At 40.9% G+C, this 15,882-nt stretch overlaps 1 protein-coding gene across 5 annotated transcripts in view; it reads right to left on the reverse strand.

Moving 5' to 3' along the window:
* The window catches only part of SOX5 (SRY-box transcription factor 5), a 1,357,610-nt gene that overhangs the window by 881,199 nt on the left and 460,529 nt on the right, over positions 1-15,882 (reverse strand). For all 5 annotated transcript variants that reach the window (XM_060194518.1, XM_060194519.1, XM_060194513.1 and 2 more), the window contains one exon: positions 2,629-2,725. The gene's annotated coding sequence lies outside the window, so the exon portion shown is untranslated. The remainder of the gene's footprint in view (positions 1-2,628; positions 2,726-15,882) is intronic.

Below are 15,882 nucleotides of genomic sequence, written 5' to 3' on the forward strand. Positions count from 1 at the left end.
GTGGAATTGTACCTCTCCTATCCAACAGACTTGTTGTTCATAATTAAATCAATACTACTAATAATAAAATAATTCAGTTTTTAAAAAGGCAGTGACTTCTCAGAATTCTAGAAATAGACTTACCCTATGACTTGGCAATTCCTCTTCTGGGGATTTATCCAAAGGCAGAAAATATACCCGCCCCCAAAAGACCTATACATACTTATGTTCATTGTAGCAGGATTTATAGTGGTCCAAAGTTGGAAGTAACCCAGATGCCATAGACAGATGAGTGGTTAAAAAAGTTGTGGTATATAAACTCGATGGAATACTACTCAGTTGTTAAATAGGATGAAGTCATCTAATTTTCTAAATCTTGGATGGAGCTTGAAGGAATCACATTAAGTGACATAAGCCAAAATGAGAAGGATGGATCAATATCCTGATGAATTTGCTCAGAGGTAGAAGTTATGAAACAAGGGAAAACAATACCTGTTACTTGAAATGTGCTTGGTGTATTGCACCAAAGCAGGGGACTTTGAGGAAAAAGGGGGAAAAATGAGGGCTGGGTGGTAGCACAGTGGGTTAAGAGCACATGGTGCATAAGGATGCCCAATCCAGCCCCTGGCTCCCCACCTGCAGGGGGTGTTGCTTCACAAGGGGTGATGCAGGTCTGTGCAGGTGTCTTTCTCTCCCCACCTCTATCTTCACATCTTCTCTTGATTTCTTTCTGTCTTATCCAACAACAATGACAGCAATAATAATAATAATAGTAACAACAACAACAACAATAAACAACAAGGGCAACAAAAGGGAAAAAAATAGCCTCCAGGAGCAGTGAATTCCTAGTGCAGACACAGAGCCCCAGCAGTAACCCTGGAGGCAAAAAGAGAAGAAAATAAAAGGAAAGAAAAGAAAAAAGAGACAAAGAAACAAAAAAAAAATGGGAAAAAAGGAGACTAAGGAAGAGACAGGGCATTGTGGTCCTTGTGTACAATAAGATAAAGGCACTTAGGCTGTGGGTAAGATAAGAGTACTTTCCAAATAACTATCACAGGGGAAAGAGAAATTATGCCCAATATGTCAGTAACTGTATTGTAATCTATTAGTCCACCAATAAGTATAAATAAATAAATAAATAATTGCAGTAACATCCACCACTGCTTATACTGGATTTCTAAATAAACTTGTGTCTTAAAGTTTTAAAGATATTATTCATGTGTCTTAAGACTGGATGAACAATTTAATTTACTATTCAAGAAGGCCTCATTTCATTATTCCTTTTAGGAATCAACAGGAAATAAAACAATTACCTTTTTCATCTTACTAGGGACAAACTTGTTCTGAGCAACAGGATAGTCGACCTCAAAATTTTTCTGCTAACACTAAACAAGATTCTCAGTCAGACATGTATTATAGAAGTGTTTTCAACCCTGGTCTGTGGTCAAACTACCAGTTTCTATTCCCAAGAGTGAAACTTTTTTTTTGTTTAATACAAACATGCATTTCATATGTGTGCACATAAATAGATGTCCATTAAGTTTCTCTGCCAAGAATGGGAAATATCTTTTTGGCCTTAGGAAAATTTGAGGTTTTTTTTTTTTGAAAATTTTATTTTTAAAAAATATGTTTACAGAATAATTTTCTGGAATACTTAATAGTCTTTAGAAATGTTTTGACTAATGTGTGACCTATCCATTGTGATTCAAAGTATGTGACAGCAGCAATAGCAAACAAACAAACAAAAACAGAAAGAAATCTTTTCTTCTCTTTTCTTTCTCTTTTTTTCCCCTCTAGAGTTATCACTGAGGCTCGGTTCAGGCACTACAAATCCACTGCTCCTGGTGGACATTCTATGCTTTTAAAATTTTATTTATTTATTGTATAGAACAGAGAGAAATTGAGAGGGAAGGGGAAGATAGAGAGGGAGAAAGATAGACACCCACAGATCTGCTTTACTGCTTCTGAAGTGTACTCTCTGCAGGTGGAGAGCCAGGGGCTTGAACCCAGATCTTTGCACAGGTCCTTGCACTTAGTACTATGTGTGCTTAACCAGGGTGTGCTACTGGCAAGGGCCCCTTAAAAAGAACTTTTAGGGAGTCAGGCGGTAGCTCAGCAGGGTAAGCGCACGTGGCGCAAAGAACAAGGATCTGGCATAAGGATCCCAGTTCGAGCCCCCAGCTCTCCACCTGCAGGGGAGTTGCTTCACAGGCTGTGAAGCAGGTATGCAGGTGTCTATCTTTCTCTCCCGCCTCTCTGTTTTCCCTTCCTCTCTTCATTTCTCTCTGTCCTTTCCAAGACGACAACAATAATAACTACAACAACAATAAAACAAGAGCAACAAAAGGGAAAATAAATAAAAATAATTTAAAAAGAACTTTTCAAGGAGTTGGAGGACTGCAACTAAAAAAGGTAAGAACTTTACATCCTGTCCATCTAGAGACATTACCTTCCTTTCCAAATTACAAGTACAATGTCAGTTGTCATCTGATCGCAACAGATTGCCTATTCTATTTTTTGAGGCACGTACCATAGATTTACATATAAAAATGTAGGATTAGAGATGGCATGTAACTTCCACTTTCCAAAATGTATCAAATGCTGCAATACATTTCCCTCATATAGGTAGCATGTGTTGTATGACTGTACCTTTTCCTGATCCAGTACAGCTCCAAACTTTTCTGATCAGCTTTCAGTATCTCATAAACAGATTCAAACAGGAATCGTGTCATCAGCAAAAGGAATGCTAAGAAAAAGAGAAAGAAACCTGAATGATCAGTTGTTCTTTTTTATCTTTATTTATTTATTGGGCAGGGACAGCCAGAAATAAAAAGAGAGGGGGAGATAGAGAGGAAGAGAGACAGAGAGACACCTGCAGCCCTGCTTCACCACTCATGAAGCTTTTTCCCTGAAGACGGTGAGTGAGGACTTGAACCCGTCCTTGTATATTGTAACATATGCGCTCAACCAGGTGCACCACCATTCAGCCCCATAATGAACATAATGATCTATGACTGCTGGAAGCAGGTGAATTTGATTTTCAAAAATAAATGTAGCTACAATGTACCTGTATAGTATATATTCTGTACAGATTATACACAAAACCTTTTCCTCTATGCCATATATTTCACATATCTAGTGAAGATACTGCTGTAGAAAAAGAGGACTTAGTTCAACATTAACATGGTACCAGAATTCATCTAAAATTATATGTGTACAATTTAGATGCATATATGAATAAAAGCTAAATCCATCATTAGCTTGTTCACTTTGTCAAGTTTCATACAAAGCTCCTGCAGAAGTTCTAGGCAAGGCAGCTTTGTTTCTTGACATGATTAATGTGAGATCTGCAGGTGCTTTCTGAGGCTCCTCTTCCTTCATTCAGACATGCGACAGCTATGGACACCACCACAATGGTCTGGTGAAAGTCCTCCAGCTCTCCCTCTCTGCCGGCTCCCTGATTGCTATCTCCATAAGTGGCACTGCTCAGCTCAATTTCACAAATAATGATTCCTGCCATTCTCACGAGTGGATGAAGTTCTAACTTTGTTACCAATTTCCCCAGGCTGGAAGGAAATGGTCTTTGGCAATTAATTCAATGCAGAGAAATCAAAAGTCTGAAAGCAGAGAAGCCACAGCCTAGGTGCCAACTCTTTGTCTCTTCACTGTCAGTTTGGCTCATGAAGACATGACTAGTGTTTTGTGTACATGCTCATTGTACCACTGGTTGTACATACTTCTAATCACAGATGTATGGAACTTGTTAGTTTTATCTGCCTGGACAATGACCGGTGGGGATAGATTTCACTTGAATTCATTATCAGAACCTTCTGTAGATGACCACAGAAATCCCAAAAGCACAAGGTTAACCAAGAGAATGCTCTACATTATCTCAATACATGGAGAGTATTACATATTGTTATTCAAGTATCTGAACACTAGAATTCATGCAGAGGATGTCAAGTCAAGGTGGCCAATCGTTTAATTAAAAATAACCATGTTGGGGGCCAGGCGGTGGCTCACCTGGTTAAAAACAAGGACCCAAGCAAGGATCCCAGTTTGAGTCCCCACCTACCCACCCACAAGGGGCCATGCTTCACAAGCAGGAAGTCTGCAGGTGTCTATCTTTCTCTCTCCCTCTCTACCTCTGCCTCATCTTTCAATTTCTCTCTGTCCTATCCAATAAAATGGAAAAATTGCCACCAGAAGTGGCTGATGAGTAGTGCTGGCACTGAGCCAGAGCAATATCCTCAAGGCAAAATAAATAAATAAATAAATAAATAATAAAAACAAATAAAAATAACCTTGTTTATATATTTATTTTTGCCTCCAGGGTTATTTCTGGGGTGCAGTGCCTACACTACGAATCCAATGCTCTTGAAGACCATCCCCCACCATTTTTGTTGCCCTTGTTACTGTTGATATTGTTGCCATTGCTGTTGTTGTTGTTGGATAGGACAGAGAGAAATTGAGAGAGGAGGGGAAGACAGAGAGGGGGAGAGAAAGATAGACAGCTGCAGACCTGCTTCACCGCCAGTGAAGTGACCACCCCCTACCCCTGCAGAACCAGGATCCTTAGACTGATCCTTGCACTTCACACCATGCATGCTTAACCCGCTACACTACCTCCCAGCCCCTCATTTATATATTTAATAAGACACATAGCCCAAACTTTTTTTCCCATTTAAATGCAGTGTTACATCTGGCCAAGTAGAAAAAGACCAGCAAAGGAGAATGTATGTAAAAACAAAACAGAGAAAGTCTGCCACATCCTCTATTTGGGTTAAATATTATTTCCACAACTATTTGTATATATATCCTTTTTTTGTAAGGTCCCACTTAGTCACACATATACCTATAATTTGCTACATTCAAATGTCCATCCCTTTTTCTTCTTCTCTCTCCAGGTCCTGATGGAGTTGGAGTTCAGAGCCCTCTGGTCATTTTCCTCTTATCATTTCTTCACCACAGGGAATGTGGATCAAAAGTATTTTGGGAATTCTAGCTTCTGTAATTCTTTATCCACTGGACATGGGCACTGACAGGTCAATTCATACCCCCATTCTGTTTCTGTCTTCCCCTAGTGCCCCAGGACTCTCTTCTCAGGCATGTGCAGATACTATGCAATACATACCAATGGGAAAGAAATGAGTAAGAAGGGGTTAATCATCCTGCCTTTTACTTCTGGAATTCCAGCCTAACTCATTCAATCAGTGCTTACCCTGCCCCCACCTCACTAGGACTTGTGAATCTAATGGGCCTAAAATCAATACCTCACAAATGACATAAAATATATTCATTTTAGGACTAATGTATTCTAGTGTTTGAATCCTATTTCCACCCCCTCCCAACTTAAAAAAATAAAAAGAAAGAAAAGAAAAGAACATCAGCCTATTTGTGCTAGGAAAAGCTTACTCAGTCATTCTCTGGTGACATGCAGCAGAACAGACTGTCCAGCTAAAAAAGGGTGGCAGGGGAAGAGGCTGAGGGCACAACCACTCATTGTAGAACTATGGACCTGAGGAAGTAAACTGACCTCAAGGAATACAGTGAAGGAGGGGCAGACATGGAGCTTCTAAAGTCTCCTGCTGTTCCTAGGTGTGTGGAGACAGGTCTCTGTGTCCAATAACAGATGACTGGCTGAGCAATTGTGGTATGTATACACTGTAGAATACTACTCAGCTATTAAAAATGGTGATTTCAACATTTCCAGCCAATCTTGGATGGAGCTTGAAGAAATCATGTTAGGTGAAATAAGTCAGAAACAGAAGGATGAATATGAGATGATCTCACTCACAGGTAGAGGTTGAAAAATAAGATTAGAGGAGAAAACACTAAGCAGAATCTGGACTGGAGTTGGTAAATTTTGCACCAAAGTAAAAGATTCTGAAGTGGATACATGTCCTGGAAAAGGATGGCAGAGTACCTAGTGGTAACTGTATTGTTATGTGGAAAACTGAGAAATGTTGTACATGTACAAACTATTGTACTTACTGTCGATTATTAAAGACAACAACCTTAGGGGTCAGATGATGGCACATCTAGTTAAATGCACATAATATGAAGCAAGGACACACGCAAGGATCCTGGTTCAAGCCCCTGGTTCCACACCTGTAGGGGATTGCTTCACAAACGGTGACACAGGTCTGTAGGTGTCTTTCTGTCTCTCTCCCTCTCTGTCTTCCTCTCCTCTCTCAATTTCTCTCTGTCTTAAAAGTGAAAAAGGGCTTCCAGAACTAGTGGATTCCTAGCCCAACACCAAGCCCCAGTGATAACTCTGTAGACAATAAATAAATAAATAAATAAATAAATAAATAAATAAATAACCTACTTGGAAACATACTTTTCCCAGAGAATTCTAGCAACAGGTCAGAGTAAGATCTCCCATCCCGTTCAGCTGGCTTAAAATCCATATAGTTATAAAATTACAAAAGGAAAAAAAAATCTGTTGTTCTTCCTTCCATTTGCCAAGCAGAATCATTTATCCCCTATTAGATAAAGTATAATAGACTTCACCGAAAGGGTCATTGCCCTTCCATTTAATGATATTGCCAGCCCCAATCTGCATTTTTCCCGGCAATGTCCCTCAACACAGAATAAATGGCTGATCTCTTCACAATAACAGCTGATTTCTATTTATTAAGCTAAAAAGGTCACCATTTTCTACGGCTGGGCCGCCCTGCACTATTGATAATTTTATGCATAAACAAATGGCAAATTTGTGCCACATAAATATGCATTAGCAATTACTTTTTCTGTGGGCAACGTTCACCGCATGCAAATGTGTACCTCACAGGGCCTGGTAGCTTTTGTTTTTGCTCTTGAACAGTGAAACAAAAGAGCATAATAAACTATTTTAAAATTGCCAATCAATAAGCAATGCAAAACGCAAAGGTAAATGGCAAGGAACTTGCTTAGAAACAACACAACAGAAAGTGAGGTAAGGAGGAGAAGGTGGAAGGATTTCTTTTTTTTTTCTACGATCTCATCTCTTTCTCTTTCATAATGAAAAGGCTAAAGTACTCTTGACACAGAACAGCCAGCTAGGCTGGTGGCAAAGCAGATGCCAGATGGGAAAGTAGAAATTATACACATGTTGAGTAAACACTCCCTCTCTCTCTCTCTCTCTCTCTCTCTCTCTCTCACACACACACACACACACACACACACACACGGGAGTCAGAGAAAACCTGTCTTTCTATTGACCTCAAACACATCACCTATTCAGTTTTTTTGGATTCCAATTTCAGAGAATCACAGAATTTTGCAAGTGAGGGGAGCTGTGGTAATTGAGCCAAATCTCAAGTCCAGTATACTTGGCTGGCCGTGTTGCTGTTTTTTCTAGACTCATCTTTGTCAGACAAAGAGACTAGACACAGCCAAGAGGTAGGGTGTATTTAGGAGCATGATCAAAAGTGTACAAAAGGAGCAGTATACCCACAAGGAATAAAGAACATCTCACAAAACATGTACACACTCACACACTGAGGATCCAGACCCCTTATCTCAGAGCAATTCAAGAAAGAAGTTATGGGATACGCACTCAGAGGATAACTAACCTGAAATTTAAAAAGATGGCATTGGATAGTTTGAGACCAAATATAGATGGAGCTGGAGGTGTTTTTACTGAAGGAAAGAAGCAGTGAAAAAAACAACTGCTGGATGATTTTGCTCACATGTGGAGTACAGAGAATTAAAGAAAAAGAAAACTTAGCAAAAATGTAACCAAAGTGTCTCTAAAACTTTGTGAAAACAGTGTTGGTTGTGGTGGGGTGGCAGGTGTGTGTGTGTGTGTGTGTGTGTGTGTGTGTGTGTGTGTGTGTGTGTGTGTGTGTTTGCATGCAGTGGGTACTGGGTATTGTGTGAATCTATACACCTATAATCTCACAATCCAGTAAGCCTTCATCAATAACAATAAACTAATAACATTTTTTAAAGAAGAGTATCAGGATAAAAAAGATAAGGAGACAAGTAAAGAAGTCACAAGTAAAGAAGTATCAGGTGGAAGAAACATTAAGTAGAAAAATGCTACTGATTTAAGCAAGCTGCAGACAACACAAGAAAAAGTATATATCTTTAAAAATTTTATAGAAGAATGGTCAAAGGCAGGACCTCAAAACTGTTGAAATTGACCTCCCATCTTCTGCACCCCATAGAGAATTTTGGTCCATATTCCCAGAGGGATAAAAAATAGGGAAGCTTCCAAGAATAGGGAAGAATAGGGGGTGGGATATAAAGCTCTGTTAGTGGGAAGTTAGTGGAATAATCTTAAAATTATGTTAATCATTAAATCACTAAAAAAAAGAAAAACCTGGAGAGGGACCAGGTGGTAGCAAACCCAGTGGAACACACATAAGAACATAGGTTGGAACCCCGTCTCCCCCAGCTACGTGGGGGGCCACTTCTGAGCAGTAAAGCAGATCTGCAAGTATCTTTCTTTTGCCATCCCCCCCAATTTCTCTCTGTCATAGCAAGTGTAATAGAAAGAAGAAAAAAATGGCTGGTGACAGTGATGGATCCATAAAGCTAATACTGGGCCCCAATGACAACCCTGGTGACAACAATAAATAGGTAAGTAAACAAAAGTCCAGCAAGGACCCCCACTACATTCAAAGTCAATACAGCTGATTTCAATATGGCAGCCTTTCGTTCCCCTTGTGAATCGAAAGCTACCTCCTCTAAGTTCTGGTTCTGTGTTGCTTCTATGCTCTGTCTCCAAGATGGAACATTAAAAATGAGATAAATAAGCAAATCATCTCATGGTGTGGCTCTTCTTCTCAAGGAATTGCAATGCATAGGAATGAAGATCATGCCTGCATAACAGGAGGGCATTGGAATGACCCTTCCAGTCAGTACAGTTCCTCTCTCTCTACACCGGGGAAAATAATTCAAAGGAAAAGCCATCAACATTGCAGCTGAGAGGGGCCTATGGGGCACAGGTGAGGCGCTGTGCAGCCCACCAGGTCGTGGGCGTGGGGATCCCAGTGTGAGCACCTGCTGGCCAGGAACTGAGGCTCCGTCTGTGCCTCCTATACAGTGGCTGGGGCACCCACCCACCATGCTGCACATCCCAGCCCCACCTACATGGCAGAAGGATGCAGTTTGCATAGGTGATACCTTTGAGGTCTTCAGAGAGACCTGGAGCATAGCAAATGAAGAGAGGCAGTTTGCTCTATCCAGGGAAGAAGGACCTCCCTGAGGTTCTTTCCCTGCTACATCCTGCTCCCCTGAACAGGAGCTGCACTCATGCACAAAGCCCAGCTCCCAGGTACCAGGTGGGCTTGGCCGCTCAGCCAAGACAGCAGCACAGTGCACAGAAGCTCCATCCCATGCACCTGTGTGTGGGCATGCAGGTGAGGAGGTGCACCTGTGCACCAGTTCAGATGACAGCGTGCACGTGTTGAGGCGAGAGCGTGTACTCGCTCAGGACAGGGCGTGCACCTGCTCAGGTGTGAGTGTGCAAGTGCTCAGATGAGAGCGTGCATGCGCTCAGGTGTGTGTGCGCGTGCAGGCCTCAGACTCTCTCTTTTACTTCATTAACCAAACACTTTGTTCTAGACAACATTTTCCAAGAAACGACACTAAAAATAATAAGCAACCTACCCACCCCCATTCACCATCCCCAAGGTCCAACATCGGTCAACCTACTGCCATTTGAGTCTCCTTCCCCGCCAAGTCCCCACCCCACCCCCTTTATTTTTCGGTTATGTTAGGCCAGATGTCTCTGCCTGTTTGACTTCCTGCAGGGAATCCCCCAAGATTTCAGCCTCAGGGAAGAGTCCCTACAATGCCTCCCCCCTTCTATGTCTATCTCTCAGTCTAAGGCTGGGAATTATGGGATGGGGTCTCTTCTAGCTGCTCCTAACCTTCAGAATGATCTTTTAACTAGAAATAAATTATATAAAAATATATGCATGTACATGGATATATATATGAGCATATAATTGACACATATGTCTATAATATGATATGCACTACATATATATAGTGAAGAGAGAGAGAGAGATGGACCTTAACACTGCACTCAGACTTGAAAATTCTATGCTCTAACAAGCTGAGCAGTCTGCCTGACTCTACAATTTATTACTGTCAATAAATGACATGTTTCCAACATAGCACACATTTAAAAAAGATAATCAGAGTGACTTCTATCTTCCTGCTTCTACCCTGACCACAGAAAGAAGTTCTGTAGGGGTGTTCGAGTATTTGGCAAAAAAAAAAACAACTTGATATTTTTACACATGTACCCACAACTGTTGATTGTAAACCATTAACCGCCCCAATAAAAAGAAATAAGTAAAATAAAATCAAAAAGAAACTTGAACTGAGGGTGGGGTATTGCACCAAAGCAAGAAATTCTTGGGAAGGAGTGGAAAAGGAAAAGTGTTTTGCAGGCAGGCAGCCATGTTGCAGAGCTAGAAAATGGATCCCATGTGCAGGCGATTGTCCTGTGAACCATTAACCTCTAAAAAAAAATAGGGCAGGGAGGGGGAGATGAAAGAAGGACTTTTTGCAAAACTATTAGGCTATCTCCTCAACCCATAAGAGTATTTTTTTATATTCATCTATGGTTTTCTGGTTAATGTTCCTTCTTTTTATTGCTGTAGAACATCTCAATAAATAAATATATTGAAAAAAAAAGAGGAATTCTTTGATGTTCCGTCTCGCTACCTTGGGACAGCAGCACTGTTTCCCCCTTTATCTGGACCTCCTTGGAAGTACAGGTTCCTCTCTGCAGCAGGGAACCAGCTCTCTGTTATGCCTGCAGGAAGAGTTTCTAAACATAATAGTCATGGGCAAGGAAATCTGACCCTCCATATCTTTTGTTTTGGATGTCTTAGTTTTTGTTTGTTTTCTGGATTGACTTGCCTAGCTCTAGGGGTCAATGAAAGAGCAGCAGAAACTACCTACTCCTCCTGGGAGTTCTATCCCAGGAGAATCTGCTCAGATTAGTTCAAAGAAACCTAATCTGGCATAACTAACAATCTTTCTTTGCTTTTCTTTCCTTCCTTCCTTCCTTCCTTCCTTCCTTCCTTCCTTTCTTTCTTTCTTTCTTCCCCCAACAAGGGTTATCACTGGGGCTAAGTGCCTGCACAAAATTACCCCTTACAGATATACATATATATATATATATATATATATATATATATATATATCCATTATATTTCTTTATTTTTTAATTACCCTCAGGGTTATTGCTGAGGTTCTGTGCCTACACCAAGAATCCACCTCTCCTGGTTGCCTGGTTGTCTCTTTATATATTTTAACACTTATTTATTTATTTATTTATTTATTTTTACTGTATAGAGACAGAGTGAAATTGAGAAGGCTGGGGAAGATAAGAGGGAAAGAGAGAGAGAGGCAACTCCAACCCTACTTCAACACTCCTGAAGCTTTGCCTTCTGTAGGTGAGGACTGGGGGCTTGAACCCAGGTCCTTGTGCATGGTAATGTGTGCGCTTAACCAGGTGCACTCTCTGGCCCTGGATATATATATATATTAGAGACAGAGAGAAACTGAGAGGGAAAGGAAAGAGAGAGGTAGAGAAAAAAGACTGCAGGTGGGGAACCAGGGCTTTAACTTCTTTCCTTCTGTCTGTTAACCTGTTCTCTACAGAGTACACCATCTCTTATTTTTCTTTGATAGAGCGGGAGACAGAGAGATGGAGAGAGAAAGAGAATGAGACACTTGGATCACTGCTCCACCAGCAGGTGGGGGCTGGGTGCTTGAACCCAGGATTTCTTTTCTGGAAACTGCTCTACCAGGTGTGCCACCACTGAGCTCCTGACTAAAGATTATTTCAAATGGTAGGCAGTAGAGCTGTATTAACCTGAGTTTTGCCTTAGAGAAAACATACTTGGCATGCAAGTATTTATTTATAACAAAGCATGACCTTCTGTTATCAGGTATGAATGCATATGAAAATACATAGACACATCTACATCAATAATAACAATGATTCATGTTGGATGACTCTTACAAAATCACATTTTGAAAATATGAATCAAATAGATAGATCAAACTTCCCCAAAAGGGACCTATGCTTAATAACTAATAGGAAAGGATACAAATAACTGCCATGATTTTATCTTACTTCAAATACTTGAATAGTTATGAAATAATCATATCGCTAAAGGACGATACACTTATTAAGTCTGTACTTATCTGTTAGGAAACTGTATAAGATCTTAAATTCAAAGTGATGGACTTAAACCCATGAACTGAAATTTTAAGCTCTTTTCAAGTAAAGTCTTGTCATCAGCACAGTAAGATGGAAAGATCTATTTAAGCTCATAAGACTTGTAATTTTTACTGATAACAATGAAAATTCAAGCAAAAGATGGGATATGGCAGTGGGAAATAAAAGAGTAAAGAGGCCAGGCAGTGGCACACCTGGCTGAGCATATAAAAGAAGTGTAAGGACCTGTGAGTGGATCTGGGTTCAAGGCCACCTCACACCCCAGCTCCCTACCTGCAGGGGAGGATGCTTCACAAGAGGTGAAGCAGGTCTGCAGGTGTCTCTCTTTCTCTCCCCCTCTCTCTCTCCCCTTCTCCTCTCAATTTTTCTCTGTCCTATCAAATAAAATGGAAAGAAGAGGGGAAAAAATGGCTGCCAGGAGCAGTGGATTTGTAGTACATGCACCAATAACCCTGGCAGCAAAAGGAAAGAAGGTAGGAAGAAAGAAAGCTAGAAAGAAAGAGAGAAAGAAAGAGAAGTAAACAGTTAACAATTATAGAGTAAACAAACCAATATGGGGTGAAATCATGCCTAATGGTAAGATAATATTTCAGATACTGGTTCCAGAACCAGTTTCCTTTCTACAGGTAGGGAACTAGATACTCCATAGCCAGGAGATGTTAACCAGGAGCATAGTTGGTTATGACAACTATGCTAAATCAGGTAAGACTAGGAGGAAAAGACACATTCTGAAAGAGATTCAACTTCAAAAAGCAAGAAGAGGTCAATCATGAAGTACTGTCAGATACTGGAAAAGGTGTTCTTTGGAGACAAGATAGACCAACACTGTCTCATGCTATACACAAAGAACAAAATGTTATTTTTGCTTTTTGGTGGCAGGCTAGGGGTGATCTTGTCAGTGCATTCTGATATATATTGGTTCAACTTATTATCCAGCAATGGGGTAGTTGGAGGGAAGTTAAGTGAGGACACAGACAGATTGAGTCAATCCCTGGTTTTGCTCCTTACTGTCAAGAGTGGTCTTGGACAGATTCACTTACCCTACAGATGCCTCAATTCTCACATTTGGAAAATCATCTCAATAGCTATCATTCTGATAAAAGGAAAAAGATGAAGTGGAGACCATAGACCCATCTGTCAGAGAACTGAGAATAGAGACAGCCAGAAATTTAGAGGAAGGGGAAGATAGAGAGAGGGACAGAGACACCTGCAGCCCTGCTTCACAACTTGCAAAGCTTTCCTACTGCAGGTAGAGACAGGGGTCTGAAATCTGGGATCCTTGCACATTATAACACGTGCGCTCAACCAGGTGTGCAAGCACCAGACTCCTAAAATCCATTCTAATCTGTGACAATATTCTTGTGTTTTTCAAACTTCAGGCATGTTTGGAGACAATCTCAGGCAAGCAGAACTGACCCTAAATCTTTTCGTGGGAGTAGAGTACCTTGGCATTCTACATGATTAAAAAGGTCTAAGCCTCAGGTAGAGAAAGGAGACTCATTTTGATGGAAGACAAAAAACGGATTCAGTAAAGCATTTCCAGCTGTGAAGTCACTATCCATGTGAAGGCTAATGAACAGGACTAAGGATCCTTTCTCCCTTTCCTCGCCTTTAGGGCTTCAGCCTATGGAGACATTTTTTGGATGTTTAGAAGCGGGCACAGAGTAGACACAGACCTTCTGAAAATTGAGAGGCGTTTCCCCACTGCCACTGCTTCAAAGGCTTCTTCTGTCACTGCTACATAAGAGCAGACTCGGAGAACTGTGCAAAGTGAGCTAACTAGGGCTATAGGGTGTCTTCAAAAGCAGCAATTCTCAAATCCTGTGTGTGTGTGTGTGTGTGTGTGTGTGTGTGTGTGTGTGTGTGTGTGTCGCCCCAGGGTCCCTCTAGTTATTACAGGGAATGGTCTAATTTTGTTTTTGTTTTCAAGAAACGCCAACTTATAACCCAACATCATTGTAGTTCTCCTCCTCACAATTATAGATTTCTTTAGACTTTTCAAGGTGTTTTCACTTACAGGGGCTCATAGATTCTGATAGCCATTCTCTGAGGCAAGGGTGAAAGCTATGACCCTTTTTCTTACAAATTAAAACAAAACAACAACAAAAAAATCAAGATTGGAAAATTATGACTTGACCACCAACTCACAAAATGGCAAAGCAGTAGGAAAAAAAAAAAAGACCCCAGTATCGCTCTTTCCTGTCTTCCATGGTTTCTAGGAGATCACAGGGATTGCTTTAAAAAGTGGCAGACAACCAAAAAGAGGTGTGTACTCCTATGTTCATAGCAGCACAATTCATAATAGCTAAAACCTGGAAGCAATCCAGATGCCCAACACCAGATGAGTGGCTGAGAAAGCTGTGGTATATATACACAATGGAATACTATGCAGCTATCAAGAACAATGAACTCACCTTCTCTGACCCATCTTGGACAGAGCTAGAAGGAATTATGTTAAGTGAACTAAGTCAGAAAGATAAAGATGAGTATGGGATGAGCCCACTCATCAACAGAAGTTGACTAAGAAGATCTGAAAGGGAAACTAAAAGCAGGACCTGATCAAATTTAAGTAGGGCACCAAAGTAAAAACCCTGTGGTGAGGGGTAGACATGCAGCTTCCTGGGCCAGTGGGGGGTGGGAGTGGGTGGGAGGGATGGGTCACAGACTTTTTCTGGTGGGAATGGTGTTTATGTACACTCCTAGCAAAATGTAGACATATAAATCAGTAGTTAATTAATATGAGGGGGAAAATCAATTGTATGTCTCAAAGTTTTTCAAAACACAAACTGAATCTTTTTAATATATAGGCTGTGTATTTGATATGCGGACTCTCTCATAAGCCTAGACCAAGTAGATTAGAAGCATCCAATAGCACAGCTATATACAAGATACTGGATACTGTACAGCTAACCATAACAAAAGGACTTTTCAAAGTTAACCCAATTACCAAAGAATGTGATGATAACATTAACTATCGATTGTCTTTTTGAACCCTAAGACAGCAGGAACCTCACATCTCCACTATACAGCCCCTACTTCCCCCAGTCCTGGAACCCTTGGATAGGGCCCACTTTCCCATATGCCTCTCCCAATCTATACCAAATAATATTGCATCTATCGATCACAACCTAACCAACGCAAGGATTGCCACCTCAACATGCTTCACCTCAGACTGTGTCCAGAGACTTCACATGTGGAATGACAACCCTTCAGCTTCATTACTCGGTTGAGACCTTTCCTTTTATAGTACACTCTAATTTCATCTCAGGTGGTTCACTTTGTAACAAAGTCCCAAAACCTAGATATACACCAGTTTCTGTGAGAGAGAGCTTTTGTTCACACGTATCCATAAACTACTGCAAAATATATACCTGAAAGCAGAAGTACACTAGAGTTTGCAGTGAGTACCTCCCTAACACTTCCTCTCCACTATTCCAAGCTTTGGGCCCATGATTGCTCAACAATTTGTTTGGCTTCGTATGTTAACTCTCTTTTCAATCACCAGGTTCCAGATGCCATCAGGATGCTGGCCAGGCTTCCCTGGATTGAAGACCCCACCAATGTGTCCTGGAGCTCAGCTTCCCCAGAGACACACCCTACTAGGGAAAGAGAGAGGCAGACTGGGAGTATGGACCGACCAGTCAACACCCATGTTCAGTGGGGAAGCAATTACAGAAGCCAGACCTTCCACCTTCTGCAACCCA

This window comes from Erinaceus europaeus, chromosome 7, assembly GCF_950295315.1.
Source record: "Erinaceus europaeus chromosome 7, mEriEur2.1, whole genome shotgun sequence".
Classification (NCBI taxonomy): Eukaryota; Metazoa; Chordata; class Mammalia; order Eulipotyphla; family Erinaceidae; genus Erinaceus; species Erinaceus europaeus.